This window comes from Pteronotus mesoamericanus, unplaced genomic scaffold, assembly GCF_021234165.1.
Source record: "Pteronotus mesoamericanus isolate MK-2021 breed Mesoamerican mustached bat unplaced genomic scaffold, CSHL_Meso_final contig_127, whole genome shotgun sequence".
Taxonomy (NCBI): Eukaryota; Metazoa; Chordata; class Mammalia; order Chiroptera; family Mormoopidae; genus Pteronotus; species Pteronotus mesoamericanus.
Window position 1 is genome coordinate 34,252 of NW_026555058.1, and position 6,749 is coordinate 41,000.

The following is a 6,749-nucleotide window of genomic DNA, read 5'->3' on the forward strand; positions in this document are numbered from 1 at the left end:
GAAACACCATTTTTCAGTCTAGTGGCCTCAGACTTGGCACCAGGTTCTCATAGTTTTTTCAGCACTGAAACCACATCTGCTAGGACAGCCATACTTGTTGTCACAACAAGGTAAGTTAAGAAAAAAATTACTATTATCCTCCAATATCCGTTTCCCATTTGGAAACCAAATAGGTAATTGGGATTTTGTAGGAACTACCTGGATTTTTGAAGTCATTCACTTTTGCATTAATTTTTCATTGCTGTTCAGAATTTTATCCAGTTTTATAATAAGGTCTCTTTTCCTTGACTGAAATAGTTCTAGATCAAAATCTGTCACAGAGAAAACAGTGAGCTTGTTTCTCCAAACAAATAAATTGAAATTCTTTGTGACAAAGCCATCCAGCCTCTGGGTGTTTTTTTCAATTAATAAAAACCAAAATTTATAAGAAGTACTTCCACAGCCCCATTCATTGAGACGTTGTTCACTGAAGTCAGTACATAACAACCACCTCAGTGTCCATCAGTGGGTGAATGAATAAACAGGTTCCATGTACTCATGGCAGAATATCACTCAGACTTAAAATAGGAAATCCTGCCATTAATCACAATGTGGTTGAAACTAGGTGGTATTATCCTCTGTGGAATAGAGCTGCAAAGGAAAGGAAGTTATTGTGCCATTCCATTTATATTATGATCTCAAATTAGACGTTATTTCAATAGCATGTGAAGGCACTTGTGGCCTGGATATGGTGAAAGCTAACTACAGGATATGGGGGATCAGTGGATTTTATGCTGTTCTGGAGTTCTGTGCAAGAGGGAGAGCTCAGCATGGAGGATCCTAGAGGAGACAGCTACCGTCAGGACCATTCAGAAACATTGATGGATGCTGTTTCCATCACAGGAGGGTGAAGGTGTTTGGTTCTGTGTATGGAGCAGTCCATTCCTCAGGGCACTGCTGAGAATGAGGTAACCATCAGACTGTATGGAGTGCAGCTTTCCATCTGGGAAAGGAGATACAGGAACAGACAGCCCAGCCAGCCACTGTCATCCATTGAATAGAGAGTTAAAAGATCATTAAAAGAGCCTTCTCTCACTGGGGTTTGTGGGTTAAACTTGATATAAAATTGGTCACCCAGAGTATTGCAACTTTATTTGCATCATCATCTGTGGCTCTATGGCCATATGGCATAGTTCTAATCTGGAATGCAAGAGACTGGTTCATCCCTGGTTCATCAGAGGGAAATTTCAGAATCTTCCTCTATTCCACCTTGCATCTATTTTAATGTCTTCACTTGACCTGTGAGAATATTGTCACCTCATCCAAATGAGATGAGTATCACCTGGGCATGAAGTCACATGTTGTGGGGAATCAGTGTGTAGAACTGGGAGGAGATACTCCCACATACATGGATGGTGATATTAAGCAAGTCTGGGGCCAACACTTCCAGGGTTCTTTGCTCTTAGTGTTGTGAATATCCTCCTCATGTAGCAAATTCAAGTTTTGTTAAGTCTCTTTCCTTAGAAATAGTCTTCATAGTCATCTAATCATTAATATACTGGGTTGGCCAAGTTTATCTGTTTTTTTTTTCCATATTGTGGTTCTTGTAGCCCTTAGTTTGCTTTAACTTTATTTAAAACAATGATGTTTAACTGTATTGTGATAGCTGTCATATCAGTTTGTATTTTAAAAATCTTATCATAACTGGTTAATATTTATGCAGACATTTTTATATTGAACATGGAATAATATGCAGCATTTTGACATAAAATGTTTCATTATTTCAAGAAATAAAAAACATAACTGAAATGCACACTAAAAATTGTTTTGCAGTGCATACAGGAGGCTCTGCAAGTAATCAAATGTGTCAAAAGTGGTTTGCGATGTTTCATGCTGGTTTCTCACGGGATGATCCTTCATGGTTAAATAGACTGGTTGAAGTTGATAGCGATAAAATTGACACATTAATTGAGAACAGTAAACATTTTGCCATGCAGGTTATAACCTACATATTCAAAATACACAGGTCACTAAAGGCATTGCTGTAAATGGAAAACGGCTTTTTGGCCAGCACACTGATTTGAAAATTATTTTATCTATTTACTCAGCCATATAAAAGGAACTCTTCCCATTTGTGGCAATGTGGATAGGCCTGGAAGGTATTATGCTGAGTGAACTGATTCAGAGAGAGGTGTCCAAGTACAATGTGATTTTACTTATATTTGGAATCTAAACAAACAAACAAACAAACAAACAAACAAGCAGAAAAGAAATACACGCATAGACCTCAAGAACAGACTGGGGATTTCTAGTTGGGAGAGTTGAGAGCATGGTATAAAAAGGTAAAGAGATTAAAAATTACAAATTGGAAGTTTACATAACTTTACTTATGTACACATAACTAAAGCATAGTCAATAAAGTCAACAATATTGTAAAATCTGTGCGGTGGCAGGTGGGTACTAGATATATTTAGCCATCACATCACCAATTGTATAAATGTATGATCACTCTACCATAGGCTAAAAATTCATTTAAAATAATATGTAGAATGTCAAGAAGAATTGAAAGGAAGCAAAATAAAAATATCCCAAATTCCAGGGAGACTAAAGTAACTGTTTTTCAGAGAGTTCAATTGGCAGGACACATAGCTAAACTCCAGGATAGTGCTCACATATTTCATATTTATTGTGTAAATTCAGAATACCCTGTAGATATATTAGCAACTCATATTGAGAGCTTTGATCTAGTATTATTTGTCTGCAGTTAATAGCTCAGAAGACAAAATGGGGCTGGTAACCAAGAATTACTGTAAAATTTTGACTTTCTAAAAGGCCTTTCCTGTTTCTCCCAGTGTTTCAACTTTGTGTGTGATAAACATTCCATGTACTCTAGGGATGTGTGTGTTTGTTTTGAGCCTGGACATCCACTCCAAGCTGTTGTGGGTCCCTCTGCCTTTTGTGATTTCATTCATATTTGGTGTGATTAGCAAGATGCCAAATCAATGACAATCATCACCAGGAGGCTTTATACTGTGGAGTCTAGTCCTAATGTCTCTGGTGCTCACTTTACAGCACACATGTCCTGCTGCTGAAGGGTTTGGACACTGAGCTGGGTGTGACTTGCTGCACTATAGTGTTGAGCAGAGTCTCTGGTAAGATTAAAACGATGTGGGTCAGAAAGATGGATGTATTATTGGAATTGGGAATGAGAGTGTCTGCAAGAGGCTCTGCCTTTTGTCTGCATGAATATGATGCTTTCTTTACAACAGACTTTTCTAACTCAGGGAGTCAGAGGTGAACACAAAATTAGGGATCCAGACAGGTTCCTTGAGAGAAACTGTTACAGGAAGAGGAAACCTCACAAGAAACCAGCCCAACTCTTCAAAGGCACCTGTCCTGTGATGGTCCTTGTGTTCAGGAACCCGGAATGGCCCCTTGTGGTCACAGCCCACCCTGCAGGGAAGTTGGAGTCTGGGATCAAGCTGACTTTCCCCTATTGTGTCTCTCACACAAAAATACACTGCTGTCCTCTGCTCTCAGGCAGTTCATTGTTAAATAAACTTGGCCCTTGGAGGAGTCCCTCGTGATGCTGAGTTAGGATTACAGTGTTGGCTTGCACTCTGTACTCCCACCACTCCATATAGTACTGATCCACTCCATCCCCTTCCCTGGAGGCTAAAAAGCCCAGTGTACATGATAGCTCATTAAAGAGAATCCAGAGACAGCAAAGGTGAGGGAGAGAATCTGAGAGTTTCACCAGACCTGGGCCTGACTCCTGCAGCTGCATCTGGGATAGGACACCTGCAGACAAGGAGCATCAGTCCCTGTCAGTCACATGTAATCACTACCATCCTATAGACCCATGCCCGACATCTGAGACACTCAACTTATTCTCATGTTCTTCTACACTACAGGTCTTCCTTTTCCAGAGGCCTTAGTCCCATATGAGGAGAGAGCTATGAGCCCCCACAACCCAGGGCAGGATTTATCCTGGATCTTCAAGAGGAATTTGTATTTGGGCCTGCGTTTCCCTTATGAGTGGGGAAGAACTGAGGTCAGGCACCCTGGTCAGTCTAGAAACCTTGTGGAGATGTCGCTTCTCTTGAATTCCCTCACCATGTGTGTCATGGATAGGGGGTCATCTGGTTTATGAGATATCAGAATGAGGTTGAAGGACAATCTCACTTTTGGGGGCTTAAGTAGAAATGCAACAGTAGGTGAGCAGGTGACACTTTTATATTCCCATGCATCTTTCTGACAGATTCAAAAGAGATTACCACTTTCTCAGAGATTTTTTGTAACCTAACACTTAAAATTGTCTACAATTACCAACATTTTATCATTGTAATTTTACATGAACATAATGTTTACCTTGGTGTAAAACATAAAAATAAAACAATCTAGTTTCAATATTAGTTTTTCTTTATTTATTATATTATTTATATCTGAGTAACTTCTTCCTAAGCACAGACAAGAGAGAATCTGTTATTTATTTTTGGAAAAATTTTATTGTGATTAAGGTCCCTCTGCAATCTCATCCCTTATGAGCACCCATGGCATAATGCAGAATCCTTAAATTAATTATGCATGTGTACCACTGAGAATTCTTCATATGGTAAAACGATTATGGCAGTGGATTAACTGACCTATTTTTTCAACCTAGTGTTTTCAGTGAGGTTAAGGTTCAGAGGGATGGAAATGAGGAGAATCCGTAGCATAGGTTTGCTCACTGGAAAGGGTACTTACTCTGACAGGAAGCCTTCACTCCCAGCCTCCTTCATCCCTGCTTCTGGAGATGATCAATGTGATCAGAGGCTGTTGGGCTCTCCAACTCAACACATGTTATTGTTAATGTATAATGCGCTCATTCTCCCATCAGGTGTATGATTTGGAAATATATTTTCTGTCTCAGCTTCTTTTAACTCTCTTAATGTAATTTTTATTGGTTTGGTGGCACATCCTTTTTTTTTTTTTTTTTTTTACTTTATAGAGGTCACTTCTTTTTAAATTTATTTTATTTTACATATTTTTAGAGAAGGGAAGGGAGGGAGAGAGAGATGGAGATGCCTCTTGTGAGTCCCCTACTGGACAACTGGCCTGCAACCCAGGCATGTGTCCTGACTGGGATTGAACCGGTGACACTTTGGTTCACAGGCCGGAGCTAAATCCATGGAGACACACCAGCTATGGAATTTATGGGTTCTTTATTGCATGCTTTTAAAAAAAACTCTCCTCATATAATTGTTCTCCTCCATTCTCCGTGGTGATTGGTTACAGGAGACACAAGAGCTAGAATGGCTCTTGGTCCAGGAGGGGGTCACTGCTCGTAAAATCACCCACGATCTGGCAGTGACTTTGGAACTGATTAAGGGGAAGGTTCTGGACTTAGCTGGCATTACATGACAGACATATTACTCATTTTATTATTTCTCAGAGTATTACTATCCATATGGGTGTAAAGACTCTTCCAGGAAGTACAAGGCATGAATGACGCAGATCATGAAATCTCATAAAACACATAGACATTTATGAACTGTAATGTCTCTGGCATTGTTTCTCTAAGGCTCACCCATGTCTTGCTTCTGTGCATCTTTTCTTCCTTTTAAGGGACAAAGGCACTTTATGTTGAGGATGTAGAACATCTTGCTTATTGTTTTTCTTATTGCATCTCTTTTTCACAGAAATGCAGTTGCTTATACACAGGTATTTTTGTTCTTGTTTTTGCTGTTTTCCTGATTAGAAAGGAGGGGGCACAACACAGGGAAGGTAGACAACATATTCAGGTGAAAGGAATGTGATCACATGAAATGAACAGGAAGCACCTGTGACCAGAGGCTCTGCTGTGTTAGGGAAAACAGTAATACTTTTCATAATGTGTGAGTGGTCCTCTCTCATGGACTCCTGTCCATCCTGGAAACAGCAGAATGAGGAGAAAGGTGGATGTGGACACAGAGTCTATGTTTCTGGGGTAGGGCTGATGAGCTCCTCTGTCTCATGGGGACCAGGTCTACCTTCAGATCACATCTGTTCCATCGTGTTGTTCCTTGGACAGAGACACCCATCCTGCCCTTGCACTGTAGCTCTGAGGAAATAAAACATGGAGACAGAAAGGATGTTCAGAGGAAAAGGAGGAGAAAAGGTGATGTGAGTGTCACAGAGGAGTGTCAAGATTAATTTTGGTCCAAAGACACAACACTGAGATGTAGGATGGGCCCGTGTGCCCTGCATACTGGAGGCAGGACCAACGTTCATGTGGATGCTCCAGTCCCAAGTGCATTATGCAAGAGGGTCACATCAATTCCGTTCAAGCCAGCAATGGTAAGGGAGCCTACTCCTCCATATTGTGGGGAGAAATCAGAATAATGAAGTCCACTGATGTCAAATATCATCAAAGAAACCCCCAGATACTATAGAGGGATATTTAGACCTCTAAATTATATCACATGGCCCATGTATCCCACCTGCTTACCAGACACAGATGCCGTTTCCCCCACTTTATTCTCAGTAGTGTCTTCATGATCTACCACTAGGTGTGTAACTGCTGGATGAGGAAGGGGAAATGGCTGAGGAATCTCACCTATGAGACCTTAGCATGTGTTTAAACAACAAAGGCTGCAGGAGGACTCCAGAGCAGTCCCTGGGTTCACACCTTGCAGCTCACAGAGCAAATGTGAACCTCACACCTTTGAGAATGACTCCAGTGTCGAACGTCTAATTCAGGACTCTCAGACCCTCCAGAAGCTGTAATCTTTGGAAAAAGACAGCTGACC